General features: G+C 32.6%; 1 protein-coding gene across 1 annotated transcript in view; it reads left to right on the top strand.

Annotated features, from left to right (window-relative positions):
• LOC127718168 (serine-rich adhesin for platelets-like) overlaps window positions 1–16,748 on the top strand; it is a 199,855-nt gene that overhangs the window by 62,831 nt on the left and 120,276 nt on the right. The gene's annotated exons all lie outside the window — the stretch shown is intronic.

The following is a 16,748-nucleotide window of genomic DNA, read 5'->3' as shown; positions in this document are numbered from 1 at the left end:
CTACATCAAATTCAAAGACTTTTAGAACCAAGTCAGTGTGATTATAATGTGACAAAACTTGGAATGTCAACTCGGTGAATAATCACTAATCGAGTACTCGGATGAAAATATTTACCCTGACGGTAACGATGTGACGGAATGGTTAATAAGACATGTTTAGTTTAAACTGTTAGCATAGGTATAGCTTAGTATACGTATTTTCGGAGGCATTTTAAATGACAATTTAGCACAAGCGTTCGAAACAAAATGTAATTTTATTTACTAGTATGATTACTCAGTGATGTCTAGTTTTCCGAAAGAGGTTCTAAAGAACATCATTTTTATATAAAGAAGACAGCAATATTCTAACAGGAAACCGATTAATCAAGCATCGTTTTGGTATTCGATACTTGGTACTACCGAACTATACTCGAATACTCGAGTATTCGTTGACATCCCTAGAAAAAACATTAAAATTTGAAATGTAAACGTTTCCCTTAAAGCTTGGTTGCTTTAGACTTAAAAATCCTTTTATTTTCAGATTTATGTCTAAATTTTGCATTTTCCAATTTCAGTTTAAGGCTAAAGATATTGATTAAAACAATTTTTCGTAAAATTTCCCCGGTGGATTTTTAAAAAAAACGGATATGTCAAAGCTATGAACTGTTCGAGCATTTTAAGGTAAAATAAAATGGGGGTCACCAGGCTTATTAAATAGGTGTGGACTTTTGTTATACCCCTCTACCACACGAGGTCTGATTTGAATGCACTCCATTAATTACTTTGTTGTAAATGTTTTATTGATCGCTTTAATAAAATAATGTTTGCAATTATATCAATGGACGATATCTGAATATAAATGTGTTTAACATATAATTGTTTGTAATGAAAAAGCGAAATTTTGATTATTTTGGTGAAATACGGTTATTTTGTCTGGCGCGAGTTGTTTCCCTCTAATTTGGCGCCATAATTGGACAACAGAAATTCCAGGGTCGCCATTGTTGAGCAGCATACACCTTTGATGAATACGATCATGTACAAAATTAACAGACATTGTGGCGAATAGACAACGATGAAGGTAGAACCATTACATAAGAAAACATAGATTTTAGTATTTTAGGCAGCCAAATGTTATCAGTATCACGAAAAAATACAAAGTGGGGGGTTGTCTCAAAATACTCGCTGCTGTAGAAAATCCTTGCATGTGGTAAATTTCTGTTCTAAGTATAATCGTTATGGATGGTATCATATTTATGTGTTTATATGACCCTTAACCGGCAAGTTGTGAACATGTATAACCTGTTGGGAAAATATCCATGTCAAAGAGGAGGGGATGGACAGGGTAGGAATGCCCTTTACCGTTAAGCATCACAAATGCCTTTTTTTACTACCGTTAGCGTCTAATGAACCTTTATTTTTTATCGTCATTCGTAAAATCTAATTTCGTAGCTACATTAGCGCTGAGACTACTATAACACAAATATATGTGTTACAGTAGTCTTAGGTTAGCGTCAGTTGGAGTAAAATATTTATCGTTAACGTTATTCTAACAAATATTTTAGCGCCATTCCTCATGTAGGGTACCCCATTACTACCCTCGGACAGCGGTCCCTGACTCCCACTTCCCTATCCCTAACTCCCATTTCTCTTCCCCTCTACTCTAAAATTTCCTCCCCCTACTTTGACTTCCATCCCCCTTACTCCCAGACAACAAATTGGCAAAATGTATTTCCCAGAATATTCAGTTCTTTCCCCCCCCCCTTTTCGAATCCTGGTCCTTTTACCCAAAATCATGTTTGCTCCCACTCACGTTCACCACCTTTTACATTCGCACCCCACACGTTCCCACCCTGGGTCTGTTTGCACCCTTTTTTTAATCATGCTTTTCCCGTTTGAATGGTTTTACACTAGTAATTTTTTGGGGCCCTTTATAGCTTACTGTTCGGTGTGGGCCAAGGCTCCTTGTTGAAGACCGTACTGTGACCTATAATGGTTTACTTTTATAAATTTTGACTTGGATGGAGAGTTGTCTCATTGGCACTCATACCACATCTTCTTATATCTATTTAATTAATTTTTGTTTGTTTGGCCTTATTGTATTACTATTAAATAAAGATATTAAGTTTTTATATTTGTTTAAAAATAAAGTGACACACACGAGAGCAATGGTCATAGGCTGTTAAAAACAATTATCTGGTCTTTTCTATTAAAAATCTCCAATATTTTTACTCCTAACAAACTAGTTACTTTTATTTTCAATGTACACCAAAGCTAGATATAACAGCAATCAAGATTTTCATACACATTACAATAATACCTTATTAGCTTTGTAAATTATCAATTAATAGTAATCATAAATAATTCACATTTAATAATTAATCATGTAATCACCCAAAAAATATTTCATTTAAAAAGATCACAAAAATTTATTCATGAAAATATAGTTCTATTTATATCTTAAAATACATCTAATAATTCAACATGTATTTGAATAAAATAAAAATAGGTTGCGAACTAACCCAGGGGGTAAACGTGTAGGGTGAGAAAGTTTTTTGGGAGTTATCAAACCCAATTACCCATATTTTTCCAGCCCCCTGACTCTAGCTTCCTGATCTCTCATTCCCATGTTCCCTTACCTCTATCCACTCCCTCAAATAGTTAGATTGTTTTATTTGTTTTCTAGAGAAAATAAATGACCTAATTTGTAAATTATCACCCCTACAGTACGAGGCAATATATTGTATTGATGGATTCGTCATGATCATAATTTGTTTACAATTAACCCCCTCTCTCTTTGACATAGAAATTTTCTTTATCTTCAGTATCAAGATTCAAACATAGGGTTCATTTAGTTTACCAAATAACACATACGTTTGAGTCGAAGGTTAATTTTCAAAACTCAAAATTCAATATTGTTTTGTGCTTAGTATTTTTAAATACAAAATTTGTGTATCCCATGCATATTCCATACAGGGTACAAGTAACCTCAACATATTTTGGTCGACGAGGAGTACAAATGCAGCTCAGCTGCATTTCAGAATTTAAGACAAAGAAATTACTTGTCCCAGGCAGCCAAACAGCAAGCCTTGAGAAGTATGAATATTGAACAGGATAAACAGTTGTTTATGATAAAAACAAAATCCCCATTTATACTTGCCGTGCATGTAATTTTATTTTGTTGGCTCATTATTGATCACCACAAATTCTTCATTTTTTTAAAGATATAATGTAATACATTTAAACATGTTAAATGTCAATCATAGTTGATTTTCTGACAGAATTACTCTGACATTTAATTTCAGGCTTCACGTACATGTAAGAGGAATTAGTGATGTGTTGTAAAAGGCTCTGGAATGTTCAACTATTGGCAAAGTACCGACAGAATTTACATGAGAAGCCAAGTTCATCTTGCCTTGCAATTGGGAACTATATGTAAAGTGCTGAAACTAGAGCTAGAACAACACTTGAAGCCAATATCAGCAATACTTGGAACTACATGTATAATCAAAGTACTGTCAGAATCCATATGAGAACCCAATATCAACTATACTTGGTGACTATATGCAATGTGTTGCCAGAATCCACTTAAGAAGCCAAGTTAAACTATAATTTGGAACTTTATGCTAAGTACTGTCAAAATCCATATACAAATCTAAGATCAAAAGGACCTACATGTCTCAATGATGAATAGAGATTACTGAGTCAATTAAACAACACTGAAGAAGAATATTGATATAAAATAGTGAAAATATGGGGCTGATCACAGTTATTGGTTGTACATGTACATGATGTATACATGTCAATAATTATATTGGAATTTACAATGTTAATTAATGTTCTATAAATTTGATCTCATAGACATTTGAGGAATAAAAATCAAAATTGTTTCAAAAAATGAATCAAAATATGAATCAAAATTCCTTTTTTAATAGAGCTGTTTTAATTTATTTTTTGCTGCCTGCAGTGAATTTTGCTGCAAACATGATTCATGACATACAAACTGCAATATATGCAGTTGTCTTTAATACTGAATGTAGCTATAGAGATTTGTAGATTTTGGAAATCATAATATCAAGTGGCAGTTGTGGTAAATGCACATGCCTTTCCCTCATCTTTTACCTCACCACCCCCTGACCCTGCCACTTGAATTAATTTACATCATTTGGCATTTGTTGTCCATCATATGAAATTCAGTTGCTATATCAAGAGTTATATTTTCTGGATTAAAGGGGAAATGGAATATAGGTCTGTTCAGTGAGACAGCAACCAAACAAAACAATCAAAGGAATTATATAATGTTTGGAAAAACTTGTGTCTCACTTGTTGACAAACTAATTACCTACAATGTATCACAATGATCCAGATTACTGAAATCAGATAAATATTGTTTTGTAAAATTAGATATGCACTCAAATAAATAGAGATTCCAAGACAAATTTCTTGAAACCATACTTTAAAAAAAATGTGGCATTATGAACATATGAGATTAAGATTGTAGTTAACACTTCTAAATGTAGGAATGGAAAAATTCGGTCTGCACTATTTTCATGATTTTATTTCATTTGAATTATGTTTGATCAATCAACTGAATGACATCAACAGTTGACTTTAACATTACTAGAATTGCAATTTTGTACCCAAAACATCACTTAACGATTGCTTTAGAAATATGGAGTATTAATAAACAAAACATCAACCCGTCTCATGATACATGTATGTCTGCTGTCCTTGGTCTCATTTTCATGGTTCAGTGACTGCTAAATTAGGATACTTGCATTAGGTATATGAGTCCCTTGCAAGTCTACATGTCCTTTAGACATGCATGACATGGTTTACTTTATCTCGACCTCATTGCATGGATCAGTGATCAAGGTTAAAGTTACCTGATCAGGGTTGTTTATCGGATATTGTTAGCAATAGGTCATTTCTCAATGTCAAGTTTTCGTATTTTTCTAATACAAAAAGTAGTAGATAAACTATATTTGATGTATGCAATGATTGTAAGGAGTACATGTCTGTCTGGTAGTTGTCATTTGTCATTTACTTCATTTTCATGGTTCATTGGTCAATGGTAAGTCCTCTTTTAAGATGTTACATTGTGTAATCAATAGGTCAACCATATTTGTTGTATGGAATGATTATTAGGTGTACATATAGAAATAAGAAGATGTGGTATGATTGCAAACGAGACAACTCTCCACAAGAGACCAAATGACACAGAAATTAACAACTATGGGTCGCCATACGACCTTCAACAATGGGTAAAACCTATACCGCATATTCGGAAATAAAAGGCCCCGAAGTAACAAATGTAAAACAATTCAAAAAAGAAAACTAACAGCCTGATTTATGTACAAAATAATGAATGAAAAACAAATATGCCTGTCTCGCAGGGTTTATCTGAACTGAACCTCATTTTCATGTTTTTTTCTGTTTCTTGTATACTATTATATGCTATAGTTCAACAATATTTGGTGTATGAAATAATTGTAAGGCTGGCTTGGTTTATATGACCTTGGCTTTATTTTCATGATCATTGGTAATATTAAGTTTTTTCTGAAATTTGTAGTAAAACTTTATCTTTAAGAATATCAAAATAAAATCAATCATGAATGATGATTAGTAAAGCAGGTGAGACGTTTCAGCTTGTGCACTCTTGTTGACACAAAAAATGTGCTGAAAACTGTGACTACTATACCTGTAGATGTATCTAGGAATATGTGGTAACAACTTGAAAAATATGTGATCTATCCTGATACTTCTTGTTTGTACTGAAACAAGTCCTAATAGTTCACACCGTTTGCTTGTAAGCATAATATTTTTTAAGAACACTTATTTCCATATTTGGTGTTGTGAAATTGATTTCACAAAACACAGCTATCATGGTTGAAATCAATATCGTTGTAACCCCAACAAATCTGTCTACTCACCATTTTCAAATTTGGTACATTAAATTGGTCTTACAGAGATTACAACTACGATTTCTCAAGGTCTAAGATGACCCTCAAATAAAACTTTTCACCATGAAATTAATATTTTGTCTTTGGCAAACTTTATCTAAGTATATTTTCATTAACAAAGGTCGGAGAGATGTGTGAAATATAAAAAATATGAAATTGTGGTAAAATTGCCAATGAGACAACCCTACACCAGAGACCAAATTACATAGAAGTAAACAACTATAGGTCACCATACGACCTTCAACAACGACCAAAACCCATACCGCATAGTCAGCTATGATAAAAGGCCCAGAAATGACGTTCTTTTGTATATATTGCACAGAATAAAAGTTTAATTTGTGCTTGCTGAATGTCCACTAGCAAATATTTCAAGCATAATACGGATTAAAACATATGGATGATAAGTACCATATGAAGGTCCTGCAAAGTAGGAAGGGTAATTTATATGGAATGCCACTGGTAAATGAATGTACAATGTATGTTGGCTATGGGCAAAATTCCCCTTTTTTGCCCTACGAGGCTGCGTATTTATACATCCAGCTGTATGAACACCCTGTCTAAGCAAGGGGTAATCTGTCGGATTATAAAAGTAATGACTGTACCCATGTTAACCCTACCAGTCCAGTTTTAAAAAAAAAGTATCATCTCCTTATTATTTTCATAGACCGATAAGTGCGTTATTGTGCAGCAGGTAGGTCAAACCAGCGTTCACACATCATTAAGAAAATAGCCGTTCATATTTTTTGCCGCAATGACATGCTCCACTTTCATTTTTTGAAATCAAGAACTTTTCTTATTAGCTTCCGTTTTCAAAAATGCATGTCAAAAAGTAAGACGGAAGTTTAAATTTGCCTTCGCCGACTAATATAGCGTCCCTGTGTACTGGGCGGGGTAAACATTTTAATCCAAACTATTCCTGAACCAAGTAAGTAGTATACATTTTGTTTATATACAAAGCCTTTAGCTGGTAGTGTTTGAAACTGCTCGGTAGACTACGGATGTCCTAGGCTAAATCCCGACTTGATGACAGTGACAAATTGTAATAATACGCAAAACGGATAGCGTGCAGATGAACCCCGATGCCTTTATAGCGGACTATTATATGGGTTTTACTTGTTTTTGACATGCAGTTGATTACATCGCTGTCCTTTGTTTACGGTTAACCATTGCGTCATTGGCAGTCGTACAACAACAACATGTCAATATTTATATATTCTTTTTTTTTTATTGTTATGCTTATATCATGTATACTTCTGTCTTTTTGAACAGAACCGTTATCATTTTGTATTTTTAGCAGATTTGAATGTTTCCATTATATGCTATTTTGAATAATATGATTACATTTCACTGAACTTTGTAATTGTTTTTACAGGGCCTCGTTTCCATAACCGACCATGTTGAATTCCATGGTTACTTTTCACTGAACCTTGATTTTGTTTATTTACAGAGCCTCTTATAATTGGTATCGGTGCAGTTTGTGGAGTAATCATATTAGGCATTGGAATCTGCATTATTATGTGTTGTATGCGTTCGCAGAGATCTTCTCAAAATGCAGATAAAACAAATAAGGTAACAAACGTCTTATGTCATTTGTACAGTATATTTCATAGCATTCAAACGCAGTAGTTACTGTGTAATATAGATCCACTTCTTGTGTCTCAAAATTATGCTCATGTGAATGAGATATTGCGATATGCAATTTAAAAAGGATGTTATTGTTTACAAGTATGAATTTTGGATGATGATTTTCAAATATGAATACAAAATGTTTTCAACCAATGACCTCACATTATCCTTGTCGTGAATTGAATTAATTACTTTTACAGTTCTTGACTGTTCTCTAACTTTTCTATTTTCAGTCAAATGTAAACCGATATGATGGGTACACAAATCATGGAATGACCCTAGACAGTGAATCTCAGTCATTCAAAGGGTCTGAAGGAAAATACTCATATAGACATCCTGTAGCTCCGGGGATAATACCGTATGGAAAATTCACCAACACACACCGCGCTTGGTATCCTGGTTATAATGCACGTGATACGATGTCCGGCTTAGGTGGACGTTATAATAAAGGGTTTTATTCATAATCCCACATCTAAGCTTACGACAAAAACGCATAGCAAACATAAACTTGTTAAAGGAATATGATGTCCTATGGTTAAAGTAACACGCGACCACAGTTAAGTACCTGCCAACAAGATTGTGATAGAGGGATGTGTTATGTTAAAGATATATGACTACCACGATTTATAGGTTATCTGAAGCGAGATCATCTCAATAAAAGATAGACTCTCCAGGCTAATTGTCAAGATCTTGAAGGTTTAGTGTAAACATTATAAATATGAGCTACACATACAGTGAACAATTATCAAAATAAGACCTAGATAACTAAGTTTGATTCAGCTGTTTTTCAGCCTAGCATCTCTTACAAAAATCTAGACATTCTTTTTCAAATTGTATGTCTTATATTCGCATGTAAACATGTTGTACATCAATACAATCATATGAACAACACAACTTGTGTAACTCAACTTTCAATTGAATTGTTTCATTTTTTCTTGTTGGTTTCCTGCAAAGCTGATTGTACGATATATGTTTTTCTCATTGTTAAAGGGCGTACACTTGCCTACATTTGGTTGATTGGTGTCTCGTGACTACCAGAGTAGAAACTGCTTACCATTTTGGAGCACATCAGACCGACTCCTCATTTAGAGGGATTTTTTTTCATATTTTTTTCTTTAACCAATTTTTGTGTGTCATTAGATATGGTTGCACAGATAGTGCTGGAAGTTCATTTTACATAAGAACATGCCTACTACAGACGATCGTTAATTATTTATTATGATATATACTTTATAAAGTGCATATACAAATGTATTATTATTGTTTCATTATATTTGATATAAGTATTACAATAAACCTTTGCTTAAGATTGTGCGTTCAATTGTTATTTTTACAGCATTCTGTTTATTATAATTAATCCGCAAAAGATAGATCCACATGCTCAGCACCGGCCAAATGAGGCTGTAATGGTTATGAGGAGTTATTTTGAAAAGGAAATGTTTGTAAAATGATTAACAAGAATAGAACAGAGATTATTTCAACAATTCAATACTATATGACACGTTCATAAAATATATTAGACGGCAATAGCTGGTATGAAAAATTAAGTTGGTGTACCATATACGTGTTATCTAAAATATTTTGTGACATCATGAAATCATAATAGATTTTTAAAACTTGCTGACTGAATGAACTGAATTTGTTAGCATATTTGTTATCATTCATTTACATGGGTTATTTGCCAAAATAAGGGGTTTCAAAATCAAAACATGATGACAATATTGAAACGGAAGTTTGTTCGGGTATTTCTCCATAGAAATTGAGAGAGATAGTATTTTCACAATTCTAAGAACAACCCAACCAAGTGTTTCAAAGGGGTAGACAATGAAAATACCAAAGGAACAAAACAAAACTAAAAAATCAGAAATACTTCAACCATTGAAAAAAGAGAAACAACGAACAACAAGCATTTCACAGAAAACTGCAGACTGATCAACTGGGTAGGGAATCTGGTGTATATACAATGATATGCAGACACTGTCCATATCTAATAGCCGTCGTGTTGCCCATTTCAAGTACAAAATCGGTGATAAGTCTAATTCAGTGATAATAGAGAAAAGGAAGACGGGATTGTGGCTACGTCATTTCATCGTTTAATTATTTAATGTAGTCTGCGTAAAATTTTCAAAAGCGTACAGTCAAACGCTTTGATTTGCTTACAACGTCACAAACAATTGAAATTCAACCAATTACGTGACGTTGTTTTCATTTTGGGTGAACGAACAATGAATTACTCATGGTCCTTTAGATTCTGGAACGATGAATTGATAAATATCCGTGATTATCTGTAACACATATATTATATAAGTGAAAAACAAGATGTCAGAGAGATGACCGTCTATCAATGAAATCACATTTTTTAGAAACAGATTTTTTGCAAATAATAGTTAAAATAGTCATACGTACTAGGCAGTATCAGCAATTTACTCTGATAAAAATGCTAGTCGAACAAGTACGAATAACAATAAAGGCTTAAATATTATGGTGGGATGTCAAACTTCATTGCACATGGAGTGAGGCCTAATACAAATTCGATGAAAATATCAGTCACAAATATCTCCTCGATACTTAGTAAATAAACTGCCAAATTGAATAAAACTATGCGAAAATCTTGGTACTTTATAATGTAAATATGTACATTTGAAAATTATAAATGATATGTAAAACAAATCTCTCATGTCTATTAATGTTTTTATTATGTATAACTTTGTGTTTCTTGTTCTCAGAACAGACAATCATTTAGTGTTCTCAGTACAGACAATCATTTAGGGTGAAAATTGAATTATGTGTTCAAAAATTGTAATCTTTGTAAAAGAGAGGCAAAAGATCCCAAAGGGACATTTAAACTCATAATTCGAAAATAAACTGACAACGCCATGGCAAAAAACAAACAAAAAGAAAAAGACTAAAACACAAACAACAGTTCACAAAATATAAAAAAGTAATGACTGAGCCACACGAATGCCACCAGAATCGGGGTTAATCTCAGGTGCTCCGACATGGAGATCCTGCTCTACATGTGACAGCCGTCGTGTTGCTTATGTGAGTACAAATTAATTCGGTAGGTCACATTCAGGGGATGGGAATGTGGTTACGACATTTGGTACATTTCTCTCGTCATCCGTGAAACAGATATTCCATAATGGTCAATCAAATCGTAATTGCGTCTGTAATTTTTACGAAGGGATGATTTCAACTTTACCACTTGTAACTCTTTCAAAATTTGTACGACCACGGAAAATATTTGAATTGAATAGGATTAAAAAATTACAGACAGTCTATCCGCTCGGTCTTAATGATAATATCATGGGAATTTGTAATGTATCAAGAACCGATTCTGTTAACATTTTGGATATAATTTCTAAAACTGTTCGTAAATCCGTTTTCAAGGACGTAAAATAAATCGCAATCAGAGAAAAATTCGTACTAACAATGCAAATGTTTCGGACCTAATTTACTATTTTAAAACACAACGGCAGACATAATCTGTTAACCAAGCTCTGTTCTCTACCTGGTAATAAATTACATACAATTTTGAATAATTGCAACACAATTCCATATTGTGTTCTTAAGTATGAAATCGTCCAAATTATAATTGCATATTGTTATTCTAAATTGATCACCCTGAAGATCATAAAAAACATTTCATTAAAATCAAATGTCAATAAAGGTTTTGATTTTGTAAATATTATAGGTATTCTTAATGATCATTCTGTAAAAGAACAAAAACCTGGTTATTTTGATAATACTGATCTCCCTCTTATTTGTTATGTTTATACAAATAATCTTTTGGTTTTAATCAGATAGGGATCAAAATGGATATTTCTTGTATCATTTTGAATTTTTGTTTCTTGTGTATAATTTGGAGTTTAGTATGACGTCCATTATCACTGAACTAGTATACATATTTGTTTAGGGGCCAGCTGAAGGACGCCTCCGGGTGCGGGAGTTTCTCGCTGCATTGAAGACCCATTGGTGGTCTTCGGCTGTTGTCTGCTCTATGGTCGGGTTGTTGTCTCTTTGACACATTCCCCATTTCCATTCTCAATTTTATCACTAGTAACGAGTTTTACTACTGAAACGGTCATTTTAAACTGAACAACTCTTAAATGCCTGAATTTACCGCAAGGAAAAATGTCAAGATCTTTTTCAGTTGTTCAGTACATGTTCAGTACACTAATTATCGCGATCGATTAAGTACCAGTCAGTACTGATTCAGGTAATTAAGAAAAAACGCGTAGCGTTAAATCTAGTACTGTTAAGTACATTTTAGTACACGTCTAGTACTTTTCAGTGTATCAAAATAATATGAGGATAGCTTCCCTTTGATTAGCAGAGGAATCGTAATAAAAAAAAAGCGAAAAAAAAATGAATAACAATAATAAACAAATAAATATAAGGAGACATAATCGACAACGGGACTGTAGATACACGTTTTTGTTAACATGCGTTTCATTTTCATAAATTGTTAAAAATAACATGAATAATAACTGTTAAAATATTTGTATGGAACCATATGAAATTCTGATAATTATTCTTTATGGGTACGCAATTATAAGATATTGTTGACTGTAAACTGAGAGTTCAGCCGTAAAGATTGGAATGATGAAAAATCCCGATAGCTTTCGAAAATATCCACGCTATGATTTCGCGCCATTTGTCTTTTGACAGTTACTTGCTGTGTCCGACTGAAGTAACGTAAGTATATATTTTGAAAACATTTTGACAGTTTCGATTGATATACATATACATTCCTTACTTTACAAGAGTGTTCGTTTGATTTGTGAACTAGTTGAATGATTATTAACTGTTTGTATCCGACGACTTTTACAAGAAGGGGGGGGGGGGGGGGTGGGGGTTGGTTGGTTATACAACTGTTCATTGAAATTCCTGTTCTTCGACATTAAAAACAAAATAATCAAAACGAGAAGCTGGTCAATTTCAAGCATTAATGGTATAAAATTTAGCCTTAGCATCAAAATAAACATGGACAGCAGGGGCGGATCCCCAACCCATGATAAAGGGGGGTTCCAACCTTATGTCCCCATTCAAAAGCATTCATCGTCTCAAAAAGGGGGTTCCAACCCTGGAACCCCCCCCCCCCCCTTTTGAATCTCCCACTGGGCAGCTCAGCTGTGTAACATTATCGGTGACAAGCATAACAAGGGAGCTGCCTGTCGAAAACTTAACATTATTTTATATGGAAAAAGAAAAGCATTTGCTATAAATGGTTATCAACATTTTATTTATACAACCAGAAGTCGCAGTTTTATCTTTATACACCAATCTCAAGTTTTTTTTAGAAGGAGTTACCAAACAGCTGTCCCACGCAATCGGTTCCTACTGTGACATATTAACATAAGCATTATGACATATGAAATTTACTGGAAAGTGCACACACTCGAAAGTTGTCCATTTTGATGTAAAAAAAAAAACCACTGTTATGTTAAAGTGGACCATGTGTCCCTTTCGGTTTGAAAATTTCCCATTAAAAGATATGTTTTTCCTATACAATGTAACTGAATGCAAAGATGACTTCTGGTACGAAAAAAAATATCATTGGTAAGACATTATTTTGTCATATCCCATATTTCTTGACAATTTCTGTTTCTGTCAGGTACATGTCTAAAACTGCAAAAACGGGTGTATTACATTTGCATAGATTTGGGGATTAACATATGTTACATTTGCACACAAAAAAAAAATATCACATTTGTGCACTTTAACCATTGTTAACCTATAGATCTACCTGTATATTTAGCATGCTATTAAATTATTAATACTCCAATCTTAATTGTCTAGGATTGTCAGTTTTACTATCAAAGGTTTGGTGGTTCTCTCATGGAACTCCAACTTACTCCACCAATATACATAGACCTCCAGGAAATAGCACAATAGTCAAAATAGTGCTGAAAGTGACGTTAAACACCAATCAATCAAAATATATATAATGCTTTTCATGAATTTGTTTACCTACACTGACTTATTTTGCTTGTTAATCTAAATCTATAGGAAATTATGTGTTTTCAATACTCGTTGATTTTTAAATTTGTATGGGGAAAACAACAAATAATGATACACAGAAGAAGAAAAGGCTGTATAGTTTATTGATGAATTTAGCGTCACACCTAATTCTTTATAGTTTTTGAAATTTATGAATTTCCAGTGAAGTTGAACTTTACATCAATCTGTTGACTAGCTATTAAATGATCAGTCTGGAAGATAGTCTCATTGGAGATCATACCACATCTCTTTATCTTTTAAATAGTGCACCTGAGATAAATTATGATTAATTATAAAATAATCTCAAAGGCCTTTAGTTTTCTCATTTAAAATGTTAACACTGTTTCAAGTTTTTCATGTTGGACATTTTATAGCTGACTATATAATACATTATGGGGGTTTTCATTGTTGAAGGTCGTACAGTGACTTATAATTGCTTATAAAATATCTTTGCCATTTGAACTCTGGTGTATGGTTGTCTCAATAGCAATCATGCCACATCTCCTGATTTTCAAATGCATTAGAACATAACTCATGGCATTAGTTTTCTCTTATGAAAATTCAGAATTTGTCATGCTGTGCCTTTTATTCTCACCACACAATACGGTATGGGTTCTGGTCATTGTTGATTATTATACATTGTCTTATAGTTGTTTAACAACCTCGTCCTTTAGTCTCAGGTGGATAGTTTCTCATTTACAATCATACAACATCTCCTTATCTACTATATCCATGTTTATTGAGTTGGAGAATGCAGGACAGAAAGCCCTAGACAAAAGGGTACAGGAAAAGTGATCATTAAGTTTTGAGATAAATTTGTCTTTGATTTACCATATTTATATGTTTTAAGTATATTTCGTATTTTCTTGAACAATTATATGTAAAACAACTTTGATATCTACTTATTTGTCCTAAAATTCATAATTACAATTTGTATCTTGAAAATAAGCTAATTAATACAATGTCGGTTTCAATATTAATTTTGAAATTAATTTGTTCCTCAAAAATATTTTTATATATAAAAGAATAGAATAGAATAGAATAGAATATTTTAATTTCCCAAATTACATGATGTATTATATATTTACTGAAAATGAATTCATAACCATACAAATGTGAAATTAGAATAGGTAATAATCAGGATGTTCACATTGTATTTGTAATTATCAGAAATCAGTGTACATTCTATACATGCTACAGGTAATAAACAGATGTCAACAAAACAGTAAATTGTCTTGAGGGATGAATTTCAAAGGGTCATACATGGTGTACATGTAGGTATCGCACACGACTACGATTTCCACAAATTTTAAATTGCACCATTTATCATGTACCTGCTCACGTAAATTTACTGGATATTCAAACCAATTTGAAAAAGACGTATGAAGCAACATGCTATATTGTATTCTGTTAAGAAATGCATTTTTAAAGGTTATATTGGGTATTTATTTATCAACTTAAAACATTTATTATTACAAAATGTAACTGATAAATTTTAGAAGGAAAATATAGCTATTTTAGTTGGCTGACTTGAGGTAAAGTTTTCCCCTAACATGTACTTGTACTAGGACAAAGATCATAAAAATTAACCAGAGACAATTTTATTTTTCATGACCAACAGTGAATTTATTGCTTTTCTTTAATCTTCTGTTCTTTAAGTAGTTTATTTACTGTAACAACAGACAAAAGGCCAATTTTTAGATAGTATTTGATACAGTATCTTATAAATGCCTGTTGAGAATAAAGTTGCATGCAAGTTTTTCACTGAAAAGTGAAAAGTATTTGTATCAGACCATACTGTTTGCAAAAAAAGTTGAATGCAAGAGTCCTTGTGTACTCCAACTTCTTGTATCATGTCACCTGAGTATAGAAATGAACAAAAAGAAACAAATTTGAATTTCCTATAGCTTCAGTATGCATTTTTAAATGTGAATATGTGCTATGGCCTAAATTGACCCTAAATTATTTTCAGTCTTACTTGGCCTAAGACCATTTTGTACTCATATGATATGCTATTTGTAATTTTTCTTTCCATGTAAAGTACATTAAATACATATGGAAGGATTATTTATAACAAAAAAACTTCACAAATTTAAAATTGCTGGAAAATATTACATCTTCATGTAAGGCCTCCCTTCATTCAAAAACCTCTATGTTCATTCACATGCTCATATAAATTTGACTTTTGAATAATTGTAATAAATCTGATACATCAAATGAGTGTTCTTTTGCTTTTAGTACATGATATATTAAATATTAGGGCATTTAAAAAGTAATTTGCAATTTTTGAATGTTTAAAGCCCCAAATGTTGAGAGTTGAAATTCTTCAATTTTAATGTCAAAAGCTACACAGTGATGTCCTTTGATTTTCGTTGGCTACACATATAGTCCCTAGTGTGGACACTGTGTTACTTGCATTTTTGTTTTACCCCTTCCAAATTTATTTCTTCATGTTTTATGTCTCAAATAGCAAGTAGGGGGATGAAATTATACAGTAAAAAAATTGGGTCATGAATTTTAAAGTAAAGTTGTGATTTGGTCCAGCTAAAAAAGGTTAACAATTAGTATTTCGGAAGCTGTCAAAAGAATTCAAGACCCCCTTAACATAAAATTGTCCATATTTCGAGTTAGAGCTGATGAGGTTTTCAATAATTTTGATATAATTTGTCCCAAAAGTATAACACCACATTGTAAAAATATTGCCGAAAAGAAATGCACTATGAAATAACTGTGTTCTCGGGCCATGCTTGAATGCTTTCTCCTACCTAAATAAAAGTTGTTGTAATTGTGATTTTCTTGGAATATAATTTTAGAGTACTTACACAATAGATACATATAAACTTAAGAAACAAGTCCATTCTTTATATATATATATATATATATATATTTGTAGATGATTCCCAGCTAGCAGCTGGCTAGAAAAATGAAGCAGTCTACAAATGATAAATGTGCACTTATGATTTGTAGGAAATATAGATGTCAATCGCTTGGTAGTTGCAAGTTATGAAAGAGTGGATGAATTCATAATTTTGTGTATGTTATTCATTGGTTTTGGAAAAATGAATAGCTCAAACAGCATTGTACAGTAGTACTACCATGAAGTGGTGTTTGGATTAAACTGGACAAAAAGCAAATAGTGCATTGAATAAATAGCAAACTAATAATTTGTTAGAAAGATCA

This window comes from Mytilus californianus, unplaced genomic scaffold (assembly GCF_021869535.1).
Source record: "Mytilus californianus isolate M0D057914Y unplaced genomic scaffold, xbMytCali1.0.p SCAF_10, whole genome shotgun sequence".
NCBI classification, from domain to species: Eukaryota; Metazoa; Mollusca; class Bivalvia; order Mytilida; family Mytilidae; genus Mytilus; species Mytilus californianus.
This window is presented reverse-complemented; position numbering and strand designations above follow the sequence as displayed.